Below are 19,500 nucleotides of genomic sequence, written 5' to 3' on the forward strand. Positions count from 1 at the left end.
CCTGGAAGAGTGCCAGATTGGATCATTTCTATTGATTTTTTGAAGAATTCTCTTTCTTCTGTCACCTCCTTCTACTGTTGAGCCCATCAATGAGCTTTTGATTTTGATTAGGAAACTTCTGAAACTTCTATTGGGTTCATTTATTTGTATTTTGGGTGTTTTTTTTTTGCTGAAATTTTCTATTTATTTCAAGAGTGTTTGTCCCCTCTTGAGGCAAGGTGTTTGCCAGATATTTAATATCTTTCTTTTTTTTTTTAATTTTTTTAAATGTTTTCTCTCTAGGAGAGAGAGAGAGAGAGACAGTGTGAGCAGGGGAGGGTCATAGAGAGAGGTCTCTAGGAGAGAGAGAGAGAGAGAGACAGTGTGAGCAGGGGAGGGTCATAGAGAGAGGGAGTCACAGACTGAAACAGGCTCCAGGCTCCGAGCTGGCTGTCAGCACAGAGTCCGACACGGGGCTCGAACCCACGAACCACAAGATCATGACCTAAGCGAAAGTCGGACACTTAACCGACTAAGCCACCCAGGCGCCCCTAGATATTTAATATCTTTCTTATCTTGGAGTTGGCATCTGTTGTCTTTTCCTGTAAAACCATTTCCTGGTTCTTTGTATGCTCAGTAATGTCCTGGAAATTTTCAATATCATTAGATTTTGGGTCCAGTTAAAATCCTACTTGTGGTTTAGCAAGCAGTTGTTCTGAGGGGGGTGGCTGCAAGTTCTGACCACTCCTCTGTGGACTGTGGTTTCAATATCAGTTTCATTTTCAAAGCCTTGTGCTGTTTGGATCTATCCTGCAGATGTTCCCAGGTGGCTAGCGTGGAACACGGGCAGTGGCCTACCACATAGTTCAGTCTTTATGTTACCTGCTGTTTATTAAGGTCAGATGCATGGATGTAGAGCCCGGGTTAAGTGAAGGAGTTCATGAACAGCTTTTTGGGGACAATTTGCTAGGCTCCTCCCATTCCATGATCTTTTTGTACCTTGTGGTTTGCCAGGATCCCCTTTGTCACCTTTTCTCCAGAAACCTTGGAATTGGCTTACCCTCTTCCGCTGCATGTTTCCCACAGTGGCACCTGTACCTGGGTCAGGTGGTGGGAGAACAGAGAACGAGAGAAGCAGCAACAGGGGTTTACTCCACCCTCTCGGGGGCACAGCCCCTCTGTTCAGAGGAGAAGGTTCCTTTCCCTTAGACTTCTCTGGGTGAGGGTACAAAAGCATGGAGAAACGAAAAAAAATGGGAGCTTACTTCCTTTTTCTCTGAGTGTTAAGAGGCTCCTTTTTTTTATTTCTCACGCCAAAACTAGAGGGCTTCTCTTGGGACTCTCTGCAGTGCTGGTGATGCCCACGGCTGACTTTTGGACTGCCTTGACTCGAAGCTGCGGGATACTGAAGGAGAAAAACACCAGTTTGGTATTAGTTTGAGAAACCACTTAGTTCCTCAGTCTGCCTACTATTGTTTACCTTTCAGAATTCTCGAGTAGCTGCTCCATACCTTCTGTTCAGGGTTCATAGCTGTATTCAGAAGAAAAAATGCAGGGAATGTGCTTACATCTTCTTACCTGGAACCGAGGCTCCTGGAAGGCTTGTTTAGAGCACAGCTTTCTGGCCCCCACGCTGAGAGTTTCTCTGATTCCCTTAGTTTCAGGGCCGGAGAATTTGCACCTGTAATAAGCTCCCAGAGGCTGCTGATGCTGCTTGTCCCAGAACCACATTTTGAGAACCACTGATACAGTCTTCCTTAAATAATCCTGGGAAAACTTTTTATCCAGAGTAGACTGTAAGTCAAGTTACTTCATTTTAGTAACATTAAGTACCCAGTGGTTTATTATTTAATAAGCTGAGAGAGAAAGGACAGTGGAAATCCCTTGGTTGAGCAGGAGAGATTAAAAGAAATAAAACATTATGGAGTTTATTAATCTATTAGATGGCCAAATGAGAACTATGGTTGATACTTTAAAAGTTTGTAGAGCTTTACAAGTTTGTAGAATTCAAGACTTGGGGAAATTTTGTCATGGGGAATTTCCAGTATTAAAATATCAGCTTTAGGTATAAATTTTTAAAGCAGAATGTCTTGGAACATTTAGTAACTTTTGAATTTCTTTGTTTGTGGGCTGTATCTTTGACCGTAGGAAAGACAATCAGAGGAACTAAATTTTCATCTCATTTCTGAATCACAAGGAAAAGCTGGTTGGCAAAGGAAGACCCCACCTGTCCATGCCATCCTGGCAATGATGAAAGTAGGGGTGTGGTCAGATACAAGTACCAGGCTTTCCATGTATATATGTTCTAAATTTTTTTTAACATTAATTCATTTTTGACAGACATAGCATGAGCAGAGAAGGGGAGAGGGAGACATAGCATCTGACGCAGGCTCCAGGCACTGAGTTGTCAGCACAGAGCCTGACGTGGGGCTCACACTCACAAACCATGAGATCACGACCTGAGTTGAAGTCAGATGCTTAACCAGCTGAGCCACCCAGGTGCCCCTGTATGTTTTTAATCAAAGAAAAGGTAGATATTGCTTGAATATGTATCACAAGAATGGGAGTTTTAGAAAAAAGAAATATGCTTGCTCTCTCTGGTCTTTAACACAGGGCTTGAAAAGTGATTGCTGGCTTGGATTCTTTCTGTCTCCCACTTTGATATGTGGTTTGAGGAAAATCCTGGAAGATAGAGTTGCTCAAAAATAATTGACTTCGGATCAGGTATATAAATACCTTATAAAAAGACAGAGCAGTCCAGTTACCTGTTCTGACATGTACACCTCTGTCTTGGGCTCTGGGTGCAAGGCCCTCCCCTGGGGGGCCCCACAGGGTTTAAGGCAGGGTCTTACTCTGTTGCCTGATGCTGTTCCAGTGTGACCAGCTGGAAGCACATTCTCCTCTGGCCTGTGCACCGGCATCGAGGCTGCCCACGTCCAGAGCGGCTGTCATACTAGAGGAATGAGCTTGGCCGCCACAAGAGGCCTTGCCACTTTCCCCAGGCCCCTGGGGGAGATTTTCCATGCTGCTAAGGACTCCATACAGGTGGGAATTACCACCTCTGGGCAGAACTGTTTTCCCCAAGTTGCAGGTCTGGGCAGAAAATTAAAAAGAGTGGAATCTTAAGCCCCAGGGGCCACAGACCAGAGAAGGCACAGGCCTGATGAGTCCTATTTTCTGTGTGCCTGCTTTTGCCTGTCTGCAGACACACTGCCTCTGATCGTCTTTCCTGTCTGAACTCTTAGCCCCAGAGCATCATTCCTACGACAGCCATGGAATCCTCCAGGCCACCAGGAGGCAGTAAAGAGCCTTGGAGGCCTGCTTCTTCCAGTGAAACCCTACAAGCCAGGCACTGCCCCCCTTTAAGAAGACTTTACTTCTCATTAGGCCCTGACCTAAAAAGGCCTCATTGTCCCTCTGCTTGGGAACGCACTTTGTCATTCCTGGGTTGATTGTCCATCTGGCGGCCAGCATACCCCAACTCTGTCACTCTCAGTGTGGCACAGGGAAGGAGGGGCTGTGGGGAGGAGGACACATGGTCCTGGTTCCCAGGAAAGCCATGTGGGAGAAGGAGATAAAGACTCAAGACACTTAGTATCTACAGGTCCCATCTGTGTGTAGCTGTCTTGACTCTTGCTGAGGCTGCAGGTGCTCATATGCTGGCCCACGTTTGAGCATGTTTCTTCTTGGAGTACGACCACTCCTGTTCTGTTCCCAGCAGTGTGTGCCCTCCTTGAGGGCAGGGGCCACACGGCAGTAATGTCTGCATATCTGCATGAGCAGGACAGAATTGTCACTAAGCACCTCGACTCATGGGCCAGACAAGTTTTGATTCAAATCTCTGTGTAAATGCCAGAAGCCTTGTCTCCCTCATGAGGAGTTGGCATTTACATTAAAAAACAAAAAAGGAAGAAGCTTCTCTCAGTCTTACGTGCCCCACAGAGCTTGTGATGATGCTCAGAGGTGTGTGTGGCATGTTGCAATGTTCCTAAAATGTTAGTTCCTCTGCTCCCTTTGAGCTCCCCCTCCTTCTCTGCTTCCAGAGCTTCATGCTGTGGTTGGCATGGAGAAGGCGCACATAAAGCGTTAGTTGAATGACTGAGAATGGCTGAAGAGAGAAAACCAGTTGTGACTCAGCAATATGGCTAGTTGGGCCCCCCGGGGACAGGCACCCCCCCATTTCCCTGGACACTGGTGGGAAGGGGCTGCCATAGGATCAAAGTCTTCACTGGGGAAGCAGTGGGTTCTCAGGGTCGGTCCCAGCCCCTGCGTGAGTGATCTTGAATCATACATTTTTACTGAAGATGCTGCTGTGTCAGGTAGGGTTACTTCCTTAAATAATTCAATGTTGGAAGATTTAACTTTCACTTTCCTGGATTTCAGTGAATCCATCCATAACATTTCACTGGGGTTTGAGGTCCTTTCCATCTGTGGATTTTATGAATTACTTATTCCTTTTTGCTTTTTTTTCCTAAGATTCAACTGAATTTTTTTAAGTTTATTTATTTTGAGAGAAACACAGAGAGAGAGAGAGAGAGAGCGAGCATGAGCAGGGAGGGGCAGAGAGAGAGGGAGACAGAGAATCCCAAGCAGGCTCTGCACTGTCAGTGTGGAGCCTGATGAGGGGCTTGATCCCTCAGACTGTGAGATCATGACCTGAGCCAAAATCAGGAGTTGGACACTTAGCCATCTGAGCCACCCAGGCATGCCTCAAGCTGAATTTTTAACAGCTATTAGATTCAAGAGATGTCACATTATAAATTTTTTGTAATTGTGGTGAAATATACATAGTTTAAATACCTATACATAAGATTACACATACAATTTTGAATAACCTAAAGTGTGTCATGCTGGCCATTTTTAAGCATGCAGTAGTTCTGTGGCATAAAGTACATTCACATTGTTAGGCAGCCATCACCACATTCATGTCCAGAACTTGTTCATCTTCCCCAGGTGAGACTCTGTCACCATTGAACACTAGCTCCCCACTCCCCTCCATCCCTAATCCCTGGCAACCACCGTACTACTTTCTGGCTCTCTGAACTTAACTACCCTAGGCACCTTATATAAATGGAATCATACAGTATTTGTTCTTTTGCATCGTTTTATTTCACTTAGCACAATGTTTTCAAGGTCATCCATGCTGCAGGCTGTGTCAGCATTCCCTTCCTTTTTAAGGCTGAATAATATTCCATCATACGTATAGACCACATTTTTGTTTATTCATCATCTGTCAACACTCACTTGGGTGGCTCCCACCTTTCAGCTAGTATGAGTAATAGTGCTATGACCATGCGTGTACAGATGTCTGTTTGAGCACCTACCTTTCTTGTTTGCTTTTAAACTTGCTTAGGAGGGTCAGGGCAGCTTAGGTTTGCAGGCTGGGGAGGGCCTCTCCTTAAACTCAGGTCCTGAGACCCAGGTCAGGACACTATTCAGAGTTCTCTTGGCCTACTTCAGGCATCTGCTGGGTGATAGGATCTGTGGTTTTCTTCTGGCGATCCCTGCTCATGGAGAGGGGCAGTGGTATACATCTCCAGAAAGACACAGGAAAGTTTGCTCTGGCTTTGGGTGGAGTCTCTCTTGACAGACCAATGTCCCATTTCTTCTGTATGTGTTGATTCACAATCAGGGTCTGTAAGGCAGATGGGGGCAGGACTGTACTGGCCCAGGGTCCTTATTAGCCACTACACAACCCTCAAAATCATCCCCATTGTTGCTCATTAAGGATTGCATGGGTCTAAGGGATGATCCAAAGAACTCAGACCATGCTGGTAGTGTGCTCAGTGGTTAAGGACTAGGATTCTGTATTTGGACTGCTCGAGTTCAAGCCTCAGCTGCCACTTACTGACACCCTGGGAACATTACCAAATCTTTCTTAGGCTCACCTTTTTTTTTTTTTTTTTCATTTGTCAGGTGGGAAAAAGAATTGTGTGTCCTTTCTGGGTTTGTTGAGAGAATTAAATGAGATGATGCATTTAAAACCCTTATGTAGCACAGGGCCTGACATGTGGTTAAGTTGCTCTGTAAATATTAAGTATTAATGTACTTGCTTATGGCCACCTCCCCTTGCCCAACCTTGGTCATTAGTCTAAGTAAGCACAACCCTCAGACATAGCCTGGTCCATGCCTTCAGTGCATTTCCCCTTCAGTTATTCTCTCTCTGCAAAAGCCTGAGCGCAGCTCACCCAACCTGAAGGCTTGGTGAAAGGTCTGACACCTTGTAAAGCCTCACTCTTTCCTAATAACTTTGTATGAGATTCCAAGGCCGCCTGGAGTGTTTACGCTTCCGGACCCCAGCACTGGGGATGGGGTGGTGGCTGCCACTGGCTTTGTAAGCTCCAGGCGGTTGGGGCCAACTGGAGAGGTCAACCCCACCAGAGGAAATTTCGTCCGGCTTCCATGGAATAGGAATATTAATCTGACACGGGGCCAGAGCAGGCCGGACCAGAGGGAGATGAAATAGTAGAACAAGAATGTAGTGCTTTCTGGTAGAATCAAGCAGTGGATGGCTGCAGCAAATCGGAACCAGATTTTTGAACATGGTGCTGATGGTGGCGGATGGGAAGGTGGTCTCCTGCTTCAGGTCCTCTCTGCTCTTCATCCATAGAGCCCTGCCTGGGGCTGTTTGTCCTTCACTGTGTCCTCTGCCATGCTGGGGGATGAGAGTGGGTTTGCAGGTCTGCCTGCTGGCTTCCTTTCACTTCTGTTTGGTCCTTTATCTGTCCAGATGATCTAGAGCAATCTACAGGCCCAGTGTGTGGTCTTAGGTCATGGGTTGGAGGGAAGGGCTTAAGTGATTGCTATTTCCCTGCAAGGGAGACCATTAGGCAAGGTGGAAGCACCTTCCTGAAGCCGGCTGGACACCTCCACCTGGCCCCCAGGAAGAATTTCCTGGCTTTTGTGTTACCATGTCCTGTTCACCACCTCTGGAATGATGCAGAAAGTGAGGACTGTCCTGGGTCAGGACGGAGATGGCCTCTGGGCCTTAGTGACTCCACCTTGCCTTCAGGCCACCTTGTCATCATGCTGAGATTGCTTTTCATCAGGAGATATTTGCAATTAGAGCAGCATGTAAGGAGGGGTGGGCAAGGGGGCAGAAGTACAGGCTTTCAGGTCTGCACTTGGCTAGCATGCACGCTGTCTGCAGAAGAGACTGCTCAGGTAGACAGGGCCTGATGACATGTCTGAAACTGAAGCTGCCCTGCGTTCTGAACAGATGCCAGTAATCGCATCCTTTGCGCTCATGAATTTTACAGCATCCTGGTGGCAGCAGCTAGAATCACTGCCCACCGTGGCTGCAATCTAGTGTCGCCAGGCACGTTGGCTGGGAAGAGGCCCAGATTCAAAATGCTCTTCCCTTCATTCACTGCCAGTAAGGCCACAGAATATCAAGGTTCAGTGTTCAGGGTCTGGAGATGGATGCCTGGGGTTTGCGATCTCCATTTTTCACTAGTTATGTGACCGTGGGCCACAGTTTAAACTGTTCTGTGCCTCTGTTTCTCTGTCAAATGGTGATTATAAGATATGCTCACCAGGGCTGGTGTGAGGAGTTAAGTTAGATAATGCACAAGAGGGTTTCAAGAAGTGTAGGCCACACAGGGGTTGATGTGCAGAGAGAGCAATCCTGTGGTTTCTCCTGGGCTGTGATGGTGCGCTCGTGTTTGTGATATTTACAGCTTCAGCCAGTTTTCCAGACATAGGCACAATGTTACAGAGCTCAAACCTTTTGAGTCAATGAACGTTTGGTGTTATAATTGTTCATTATAAATACCTGGCATTGCTTCAAGTGCATTAAATAAATGCAGAAGATGTCACAGCTAGAAAGGACCTGTGACATTAGTCATTACATCCAACCTCCTGCCTCCACAGAGAAACTGAGGCCTGGCAAGACGGCGTGTCCTGTGCATGCCCCAGTTCCAGGCAGTAGAAAAGCAGAGGCTTAAAGTGAAGACCTGAGTTTCTGGCCCAGGGCTCTCACTGCCTCCCATGGGGGTGCTCTCTTCTCCAAACTCTTCTGCAGAACAGCCAGAGATAGTACGGCTGAGCAGATATATGCTGGTACAAATCCACTCAAGTCTTTGTGCCATTTGTGGTTTTGATGGCATTGGCGACCGAGCAAGAGAAATTACTCAGGATGTGCACGGAACAAATCACTAAGTGACATTTCCATGAGTGCTTATACGGAGTTGTTGTAAGTTTATGAGTAAGCTCTGGGGCACCCGGCGTCTCAAGGTCTACTTTATTGGTAGAGTAGGTGAGCATACCCCTGGGGCATGCGAGTCTTCTTTCTAGGGTAGGTTGTACTGGAGTAACCGTGGGCTCTGTGTGTGTGAGCCTTAAGTATTTAACTGATCTTAGTTTTCAGCATCCTAGCTGGTGACAGGAAGCTAGGGAAGGAGAATCCAGCCACTCTGAGATTTGAGGCCAACACACAGGTGGTGGCCTTAGTGGTTTCCAGGAGGGTGTATAGTGAGTGCTTGAGGTTCATTAATGATGGGGGGGTCATGTGGTTTTCCTAGCAGGAAAGCCACAGGGAGGCCTCTCTGCCCACATGCACCCCTTCTGGCTCTTTTAAAATCTTCTTCTGTCTCCCCTTCTGACTCTTTTAAAATCAAGGGTATTTTATTTTTTTTACTTGAGAGAGAAAAGGAGAGAGAGAGCATGAGCAAGGGAGACAAAGAGAGGGAGAGAATCCTAAGCAGGCTCCATGCTTAGCGTGGAGTCTGAAATGGGGCTCAATCCCATGACCCTGGGATCATGACCTGAGCTGAAATCAAGAGTCAGACACTCAACGGACTGTGGCACCCAGGCACATCCGCTTCCAACTCTTAATCTCACTCTTTTCTGGAGAATTTTCCCTTTGTCCGTCATCTCTCCATGGACAGCACTGAGTGGCTCTGGGTATCGCAATGCCCCCTGAGTCTAGCTATAGCAAGATTGTGGCCTTTTCTCTGGGGTCTTTCATCTGCTGCTGGACTTTGTTCAGAAGACAAAGACAGCGCTGTTTGGGGATGTGGGCGACCGGGTGCTCTGCTCTCCTTTCTCCATTCCTTTCCTGTTCCCTAATTGCTCTCTCAGACCACCCAGCTAACGCCTCTCCTAGCTTTGATGTCGGTTTCCTCTGAACCTTGGAAAAGAAGACCTGTCACATGGCTAGTCCTCTGGCCACCAGTCCCTCTGATGTCTGATCAAGCTGCGAATGTCTTCTGTCCAGCCGACAGGCCACGACCTGGAGCTGGCACAGCCCCATGCCTGTGGGGAGGCATCCAGATCCTGGCCTTCCTGTTTGAAGGTGTCATTAAGGGCCATGGCTCTCCAAATTCCCTTCCCTAAGAAGTGGAGAAGATGGAGATGTCAAGTGGTCCCCAGAAATCACTCCAAACTTTCCTGTTTGTAAAATACGACCATCGCCTCGTGGCGGTACACCCACCTCCTCCTGGTGTACCTGGCCCCCTGATGGAAGCTTGAGCTGGGGAGAGGCATAATTTATTTCGGACCCTAGGAGAGGTGATGGATGGTGCTGACTGAGTGGATACGGGTCAGGGTCTACTGGTATTGCTGGCATAGAGTCTCAATCCGGAGAGGCTTTTGCCTGCTCCTTCCCTTTCTATTCTTAAAAATCCCTGAAGAAAAGGCAGCACCTTTGTTCTCAGTGCCATCCAGCCTTCCTCTTTCAGTGCCATCCAGCCTTCCTCTTTCACTAGTGATTTATGATTTGAGATCTCTTTTCTCTGCCTTCCCAGCTGACCCCCTCTAACCGTAGCCTGCAAGAGTTAATTCAGTTCTTGGCCCCCACCAGGAGGAGTCTCAATTTGCCAGCAGAGTCAGCCCAGGATGAGCATTATTGAAATTGCTAATTTATTTCTATAGCTTCAGTCTCCAGCCTGGAATGGAACAATGAGACCAAAAGTGTTCCAGACACATTGTTTGTTTAATAAAGGGACATTCTTCCAGCTGAACTATATGGCTGTTTGATTTTTCTGGTTTGATTGGTTAACCCTCATACACAGTTTGGATTTTTCTTGTTAGAGCTGATGGGGGTAGGGGGTCTAGGGGTCCATGAGCCCTTCTGATTGTTATATTGTTCTTCTCCTGACCCTGGCCTCTCACCTAGTCAGAAGGTTTGACTTCTATAACACTGTCCTGCGTCCGGAGAATTGGTTAAAGCTGTAAATCTCACAAAAATGAGTGTGCTGTATGGCCCCAGGAGAAATTACAGGATTGCCCCTTCTGAATTCAACCCCTTTGGCTTTGCAAAGGCTGTTGATTTTATTATTGATCATTGAGTTTGATCTGATGCATTTCACAGACTTGGCTCTGTGGTTGTGCTATTGGCTCCAGGGGCGGCAGCTATGCTGATGACGAGTTTTTCCGTTCCCCCCGCCAGATGCAAGAGGTGGTAGGGTAGACGCAAACCTACTCCTCCCTTCCTTCTGGCAAGTCTGATCTGGATGCATGCATAAGTGGGTTTCTGGATGTTAATGATGGCGTGCGTTAAAAATTCCTCTTGACATACTGCCAGAGGCAGGGGGATAGATGGAATGACCTTTGGAAGACCCTTCTTGGTAAAATAGCTATGAATTTTTTTCTTGTTCTTCTGTAGACTGGACAGTTCTTTTTTTGTGTAGAGATATAGGTAGATGACTGTATGACTTGGCCTGGAAGGGATGCCCTGAGCTCACCTTTGTCTCTCTGGATTCAGAAGAAACCATCACAAATGCAATCCATGATGCAGACAGTGAGTTCAGTTTGGGGTATTCAGTATGAAGTGCTTCTGTCCGTCTATTTGTCCATCCATCCAAATGCTGCATTTAGCAAGTGTCTGCTAAATTTTAGAAGCTATGTTAATGTGCTCTGTATTATCTAAATTTTGTTTAATATTTCCGTTCAGTGAAATCAAAGACGATTTCAATCCTATTTTTACTTGATCTTTCTTTTGCATTTGACACAGTTGACCACTTCCAACTTGAGATTTTCTATTGCAAAGGTTTCCAGGGTCTGTAACAGGATTTGTACCTATATTTCCTGTGCTTCTCTGTGCATCCTTGTTATTCCTTCTCATGTGCTCTTCCCCCCTTATCTTCTGTTGAAGAAGCAGTGTTCTGAGAGTTCCATCTTCATCCCCTCCTTTTTCTTTGACCCTTGTGTTCAAACACTCTTTCTGGGAAGTTTCACCCTTGTCACTGTAGCTAAGTCATTATTTACATGCATATGATGATTCTCAAGTGGTCCTACTCAACTTAGCTCATGTGCTCCAGGCTCTCCTGCCTGTCTCCTGATCACACAGGCCTGGATGTCCAGACACCTCTCAGACTCCATGTGTTCGCAGATGAACTTAACATCTCGTCTGCCAGTTCTGTAACCTTCCTGATTCTCTATCTTGGGCATTGTCCTAACCATTCTCCTTCTCAACCATGTCAGAATCTGGAAGCCTCTCTAGGTATCTCCCTTCCCTCACATCCACTTGGAGACCAACTCACGTCAGTCCTGTTTCCATATCCATTTCCACCTCTTCTTCCCCAGTGCTGCCATCCTGATTCCGGCACTCGGTATGCACCCCCCTTACATTATTGCAGTATCTCTCAACTGATCCTTAGATTGCCTTTTCCAAACCGTCTTCATGCTGTATCGAGTTGGTCTTTCTCCATACAGATCTGATCAAGTCAGTCCCTTATTTAAAAATTTTCAATGGCTTCTAAGCACCTAAGATCAAGTTCACACTCCTTATGTATGTTGCAGCAGGTTTCTGTGATTAGCCTCTTGCCCATGTCTTTGCTTTATCTCTAGTAAGTCTGTTCATTGACTTGACCCTAGACACACACCCTAGACTCTGGTTACACCAAACCACTGAGCTCCTGAAGTGTGGGAATGGTGTCTTATTCCTATAACTCTAGTGATTCACACTGGTCTTGTACCTGGAGGGAGCTCACTAAGCATTTATGGTTGTAAAGCCCCCTAAGATTATTTTTCCTCTTCTGATTTATACCTGAGCTACACTTGTCTGTTTAGACTTTTTCCTGCCTTATCATGTTGGAAATCTACCAGAAACCTTGGGTACAGTCAACTTTTATTATCTGCCTGCAGTTCCATCTGCTGTTTTGATTGTATGAAGGCAAAATTATTAATATGGACTGGGTTTCACATGGGTGCTTAGCCCTGACCCTGGTGCCGCCTCCTTCCCTTTGCCCCCATCCTTCAGCCTGGAAGCAGGGAATATGGGTGGCCATAATGTCAAGCCACGTTTTCAAGGGAGAAGGATGAAGGAACACTGTTCCATTCTTACAGACCCTTCAAACTTGTGGTTGTGCCACTGGCCCCAGGGTTAATATTCTCAGTGGCCATTTCCATTTTCTTCCCTCCAACCAAATGTTAAGCCAGACCTGAGTAGAACAGGAGTAGCACTCTGCTTTAATATAAAATTTTAGAAGGTACGCCTTTGCTCCCTGCTCCATTTTCCATGGAAAATTGAAATCTAGGTAAAGTTATTGGACAGTGTGTTCCTCCAGAGGAGTGCTGAATCTCAGTGCCACCTCCCCTAAGTTCTCTAAGTAACAAAAGACACATTTTCAGCAAGTATGTGTATGTTCACATACGATGCCATATAGATCAGTGTGGGAAAATGACGTTCCCATAAATCTGTCAGATCATTTGGGAATTGCTGTCTAGTTTTGTTGGTATTGGGTACTTGCTTCTATGACATGTGGACTGAGTTTAAGAGAAAGTCACTAATGCTAGTATTCAGGGCAGTCGAGTGTTTGCGGCATAGGTACTATTATCCAGGCATGGTGCTGGAACTGGTAATACAGTGGGGATCTGAATTGGTCCCTACCCAAGAGGCAGTGTGATATTTTGGAAAGGCATTAAAGTCACATAAACCTGAGTATAAATCTTAATTGCATCCCTTCTTATGATGTGGTCCTGAATAAGGACTCAATCTTCTTGAGCCTCGGTTTCTTCACCTATAAAGTGAGGATTATTCTACTTCTCCTACGGTCTTATTGTAAGAATTAGAAAGTACATCAAACATAATTTGGTTAGTACAGTGCTTTCCACTTTATTAAGTGGAGACTCCTAATTACTGTCTACTGTTAAAGTAGCAATTACAGTAAAATATAAAACTCAGATTTACCAGTCTGCTTTAGCTGATTGTAATAGTGAAAATTTATAAGCTTTATTCTGTAATAGAGATTCTGTTCTTAGTGCTTTATATGTATTAATGCACCAAATCCTTACAATGGTATTAGGAGGTCGATACTTTCATTATTTTGTAGAAGGGGAGACTGAGGCACAGGAAAGTTACATAACTTACCCCAGGTTGCACATTGGTGAATAGTTAGGTGTGGACTTGAACCCAGGCAGTCTGGCTTCATGTTGTGTGCTCTTAACCACCATGTTGTACTACTGCCTCTCTATGAAGTACTCAGCCTGATAATATTTCTTTTTATTTTAAATTGAGAGAGAGAGACAGAGTGCGCGCAGGAGAGAGGCAGAGAGAGAGGGAGACACAGAATCTGATCTCTTGAGCTGTCAGCACAGAGCCGTATGTGGGGCTCAAACTTATGAACTGCAAGATCATGACCTGCTTAACCACCGAGCCACCCAGGCACCCCAATATTTCTAAGTGCATAACTGTATTTGTTTGTTAAGGCTGCCATAAACAGTCACCCCAGACTTGTTGGTTGAAAACAACAGAAGTTTATTCTTTCACAGTTTTGGAGGCCAGAGTCCACAGTCAAGGTATCAGCAGGTTTGTAACTTCTAGAGGCACTGAGGGAAGACTGGCCCATGACCATCTCCTAGCTTCTGGTGGTTGCCGGCGATCATGGGATTCCTTGGCTCATGGCCACATCTCTCTAGTCTCCACCTCTGTCTTCACATTGTCTTTTTTCTCTTTGTGTCCCTTCCTCTTATCAGGACACCAGTCATTGGATTTAGGGCCCACCCTCACCTTAACTGACTATATCTGCAGTGACCCATTTCCAAATAAGGTCATATTCCGGGGTTCAAGGTGGATGTAAATTTTAGAGGACACTGTTGAACCCACAATAATAACCATTTTCTCTTCACTTCAAATTGGGAACTGATAAAGGAATGTTTATTTACTGCCTTATTCCAAATGGCAGGTGAAATAATTAAAATAATGCTCTAAGAATCATATGTTAGAACATGATTCTTTTCTTAAGGTTTTTATTTAAGTTACAGTTAGTTAACATACAGTTAGTTTCAAGTGTAAAATATGGTGATTCAACACTGCCATACAACACCCGGAGCTCATCACAGCAGGCACACTGCTGAATCCCCATCATCTATTTCACCCATCCTCTCACCCACCTAACATCCAGTAAGTTTGGTCTCAATAGATAAGAGTCCATTTCTTGGTTTGTTTGTCTCTTTTTTGTGTGTGGGGGGGAGGGCCATGGTCATTTACTTCTTTCTCAAGTGGCCAGATATCGTGATCCCTCACCCATACCATTGCCTTCTCTAATCAAACACCTTCATCCATTTTTCATTGGATGTGGTCTTGAGTTCTTCTTTTCTCACTTCTCTCCTTTGAATGGGCTCTGGTTTGTCTGTCCCTCTGCTCCCTTGAAATGCATCAGTGAGAAAGAGTACTCCTCTTTGCTGTTCTAGATGCAGCTATTGTCACATCAGCTTTTTGTAGTGCTCACATCATGTTGAAGCCCTGGAACCAGTTCTGCTGCTTACTGCAGTGATTTTGAGCAAGTCACAGCCTCTCTGAGCTCAGTCTGGTCTTCTGAAGAATGAGGATCCTCCCACTCCATCACAGGGATATCCCAAGTCAAATGGCCTGACGGGTCTGGATGCTTTGTCTTACCTGTGCAGCATAATGAATGTGTTGGTGGTAGACACTAGGCATCTGCTGCGGGTTCAGATGAAAGGCACTAGAAGCTCCCACAGATGTCTGCCTTCCATAGTTGATCCTGGTCCCTGGAGAGCTCTTAGTCGGGGTTAGTTAGTGTGGGAGGGGGTGGAGGAATGGATCCAGGAGGCAGTGTGTCTGGTCCAAACTTTTGATCAAGAGGTGCGCCCTTTGATGTAGCAGAATGGAGTTCCCTCCAAGAGCTATGCTGAGGCCAGCAGGCCAGCTTGCCCTCCCCTGCATTCCCTGGCAGGCATTGTACAAACTTGTGTGGCTGGGTTTCGGCTCTGGGCCATCTTCCCACTGGGGCTTGTCTGCCTCTTGATATCTCATGGGTCTGTCCTAGTGATGGTCTCCCTAGGTCATGAGATGTGAAACATGGGCCATCATATCAGGACGGTAACAGGACAAATGTTTATTGGATATACGTGTATAGTATATATGAAGCACACAGTATTAGACTGGGATGCAGCAGTTAAAAGACACAAAGCCTGGGTCACCTGAGTGGCTTGGTCGGTTAAGTGTCTAACTCTTGATTTTGATTCAGGTCATGATCTCATGGTTTGTGAGATCAAGCCCTGTGTTGGGCTCTACACTGATTCTCTCTCTCCCTCTCTGTCTCTCTGGCCCTCCCCTGCTCATGTGCACGGTGCACACTCCTCCTCTCAAAAATAAATAAATATTAAAAAAACCCCACAGTGCCAGCTTCCAGTAGACAATCACAGTAATGAGAGAAGAGCTAAGTGGAGGTATGTCTGTCAGTGAGACCTGCCCTAGATTAATGGTTGGAAAACTGGCATCCAGACCAAATCCAGGTCACCACCTATTTTTCTGAATAAAATTGTACTGGAATTCAGCTACAATCATTTATTTATGTATCATCTGTGACTGCTTTTGCACGTCAGCAGAGTTGAGTGGTTGTGACAGAGACCCTGTGGCCTGCGAAACTTAAAAATATTGACTGTCTGCCCTTTTACAGAAAATGCTTGCTGCCCCCTATCCTAGATGATGGCTCAGAGGCGAGAGTTCCAAATAAAAAATAGACATGGACCCTATTCTCAGGGGCTTTCCAGAGTTTCGTTTGTGCAGCTAATACAGAATTCAGGGAAAGGCAGAGGAGCTGGCTGGGGGAGAACTTCAGAGCCATGGGTGAGGTTTTTGACTGGGCAGTAAGAGGTCAGAAATCAGGGCAGGCGGGCAGGAGGCATGCAGGGTTGGGAGGGAACTGTGTGCCCGCAGGTACACTTTCACAGGTGCACACGGGAGCCAGGAGCGAGGAGAGGCCAAGGCCGGGGCCCAAGCAAGGACAGGAGGCTGACACAACAGGGGATTGCATGGACCTAAGGCCATGCTGCAGTAGTGAAAGTGACTCAGTGTACAGCATCAAAGAAGCACACAGCCCTGGAGCTGGAAGGGTCCTCACAGATCTTCTCTCTCCACCAATCACTGCATGAGTGAAGAGAAAGGACGGCGATGAAGGTGTCTAGTCCAAGTTCACCCAGCTAGAGAATGGCAGGTCAGGTGGAAGTCTTGTCTCCCTCTGCCACTTGTGACCTGAGTCCTAGGACACTGATCACATGACCTGGCTCTTTAGGGGAGAGAACTGGGAAGCCCAGGCTCCTCGCAGCAGCCTGTCTCTCCTAACTTTTCTGTACCCTTCAGACTTTCAGGCCAATTTTCTAGCCTCTTGGGAGGTTCCCCACTCTGTATGCTACTTGAGGGCAGGGTCTGGGTCAGACTTCTGTCTGTTAGTCCCTTCTCATTCAGACTGGGATCTCCATGGCTGTGTGTGAAAGCACTGAGCCTTGAGGACTTTATCCCCATCTTCTCACGTGTAGGTATAAAGTCTGGGCTTCTGTGGGCATCCCTCGGCTGGGGTGGGGGTAGGGCCATGTTACTGCTTCACAGCCATAGCTGGTGTCCCTGGGGCCGAGAGGCTGTCACTGAGTCCTAACCGGCTTTATCACTCCCCACGCAGATTGTCACACATGCTCTGGCCACCTGCAGAGCCTTTCCTCCAGAGCGCTTCACCGCGCCTGAACAAGGAGCATCTTTAAATGCCGAATGTCTCCCAGGCAGCCGCATCAGCTCAGGGAGGATTCAGTCGGGATGCCATGCATCTTTGGTGATTGACAGAAACACCTCATTTGTCCTGACGTGTTGACGGAATGGCTAGAAAAGCAGCCAGAGATGATACTCCAGCTCAGCCCATCCCTCATCCATAGGACCTGCTCCTCCCGGCTCCTTTCAGCATGGCTTCCCGCAGCATGCTGGATGGGCCCCAGCCACAGTGCCTCCAGTGAGGCAGGTCAAGGGCATGGACGGGAAGGGGAACGCGGCAGGCATGCGGTGCAAAATGACTTGGCCAGTGTTTGCCCACGCAGTCCCAGATTTGTACAGCAGCATAAAAGTTGTCCACAGTCAGAGGCTTGGCTGGCTCAGTGTTGGAACCAGAGGACTCAGGCCAGAATTCAGGAGCCCAGGGACACTGGGTGTCATGAGAGAGACAAAGAAAACTGCTTTCAGCTACTTTGGGGCAAAAATTACAGTTCTGACCCTGGTAGGGCCTATAACCTCCCCAGTCCTCACTCCCTGTCTTTCATCCCCTTTAGCTGGTCTTTTTTATTTATGGGAGTATAGAAGTTGGTCACATATAATAGCCTTGCTGGCCTGCCTGGGTTACCAAATATTGAGGAAAAGGCCCAAATAAATGGTTCCTATCACTGAAGGAGATACAGAGGTGTGCACCTGCCGTGTGCATCCCCCTGGACGGTGTCTCCCACACGCCTTCACGTTGGCTCCTCGCAGCAGTCCCATGAAGGATGCCACTTCTTCCACTCTGTGGGCCAGGGCTCAGAGTAGTTAGATCACAAAAGGAATAGTAGGGCTGTCAGGTTCTGGAGCCTGTTTCTTTTCCTGTCTCCTCCCGGGACCATGGGTACATCCTTTTCTTGGGGAAGCACTATCTAGGAGGTTCTTCCCGAGTCCTGACAGGGCTGGTCCTCTATGTGGGCAGAAATGGGGGTCTAGGTAGCATGATTTAAAAAAAAAAATGGAAATGGAATTCTCATGCCCTAAATGCTTCCCCAGCCTCCCCAGTCAGTTTTAGTATATTCACAAAACTGTGCAACCATCAGCTTGGTGGCATGATTTCTTAGCCTCTTTAGAGACACCCCTGGACTTTCGTCTCTCCCCCATCAGCTTCCTCATGGGCCTTCATGCCTGCTTTGAGTCCTTGGTGGGAGAAGGCATTCAAGCCCCTGTCAGAGTTCAGCTGTGTGGGAGCAGATCTTCCTCAGGCTTTAGTGCCTCTTGGGATTGCCTTGTCATAGACTGACAAACCCAGTCTCCTGGTAATCTCACAGCGTGGGAATGTGGGGTTAGACTGTGAGCTCCTTCAGGACATCCAGGGCCTCCCTTACCTGGAAAGGATGTGGGTTAAGTGACAGGTGAGCCAGGGTGAGGGAATGCTCAGGGCACAGACCCTTCAGAGCAAGACAGAGGCAGGTGGAGGGTCCGGTGGAGAGCGCTCTGAAACAGCTGGATATCAGGAGAGGGAGGGCGGCAGACATATTTTATTCCTATTTCAATTACCTGAACCTTGGTAAGGCTGACGGACATCCTGAGACTATTCTCAGGACTGCTTCTCTGATTCTCTTGGTCACAGGGATGAATAAAATAAGCTTAGAAGATTGTATATCTCCAACTTTCTCTGGTTTCAAAAATGCCCATGAAGCTCTCTGAACGTGTCTTTTGTGTAGGACTTATTAAAGGAACCTTTCTCTCCAGCCCTGGTCGCTTCGTAGGCTAGGACGTAGGGGTCCTAGATTCTGTCACTACCCACTAGTAGGTTCTCCATTCCTCCATTGGTTCCATTCATTCCAGTGAGCTGTTGGGGGCACTTACTGTGCTGGGTGCCTTGGTACTTGATGAAGAAGCCATGCACCCAGTCTTTAAGAAATTATTGCTTTGTTTTATCCTTTAATATACATATATATATATTCCCAGGAGATGTTGGTCTACTGGTCATTTACAACTTGTGAAGATGAATTTTCCAGATTATATTCTTGAGAGCAGGTTTTGCTTTGGGGCACTGGAAGGGGCACTAAGCACTCCTATCCCCTCTCTGGTTGCTTTCCTGTGGGTCAGCATCCAGGGTTAAGACTGGGGCCACAGCTAGTCCATATGATATCTTTGTGCCAATTACAAAAAGGTCTCCATTCCTCAAGATGCCTCACTTCCATTCTTGTAAAAATTGTTTTGAGGGGCACCTGGGTGGCTCAGTAGGTTAAGTGTCTGACTTTGGCTCCGGTCATGATCACATGGTTCGTGAGTTCAAGCCCCACGTCCAGCTCTGTGCTGACAGCTCGGAGTCTGGAGTCTGCTTCAAATTCTGTGTCTCCCTCTCTCTCTCTCTGCTTCTCCCCTGCTTGTGCTTATGTGCATGAGTGTGCACCTCTCTCTTTCTCTCTGTCTCAAAAACAAACATTAAAAAAATTTTAAAAATTGTTTAAATGTGATGATTTTGTTAGATCAAGACACTTTACTGCCATGTATCAGAAAACTGTCAACTCTAAGATAACTTCTCTGTGGTTGGGACCCCCTAGTAATGTGACATCTTTGTGCAGTACATGATC

At 46.8% G+C, this 19,500-nt stretch overlaps 1 protein-coding gene across 1 annotated transcript in view; it reads left to right on the forward strand.

The window, feature by feature from the left end:
• ANO2 (anoctamin 2) overlaps positions 1 to 19,500 on the forward strand; it is a 328,305-nt gene that overhangs the window by 26,220 nt on the left and 282,585 nt on the right. The gene's annotated exons all lie outside the window — the stretch shown is intronic.

This window comes from Crocuta crocuta, unplaced genomic scaffold (assembly GCF_008692635.1).
Source record: "Crocuta crocuta isolate KB4526 unplaced genomic scaffold, BGI_CrCroc_1.0 scaffold72, whole genome shotgun sequence".
Classification (NCBI taxonomy): domain Eukaryota; kingdom Metazoa; phylum Chordata; class Mammalia; order Carnivora; family Hyaenidae; genus Crocuta; species Crocuta crocuta.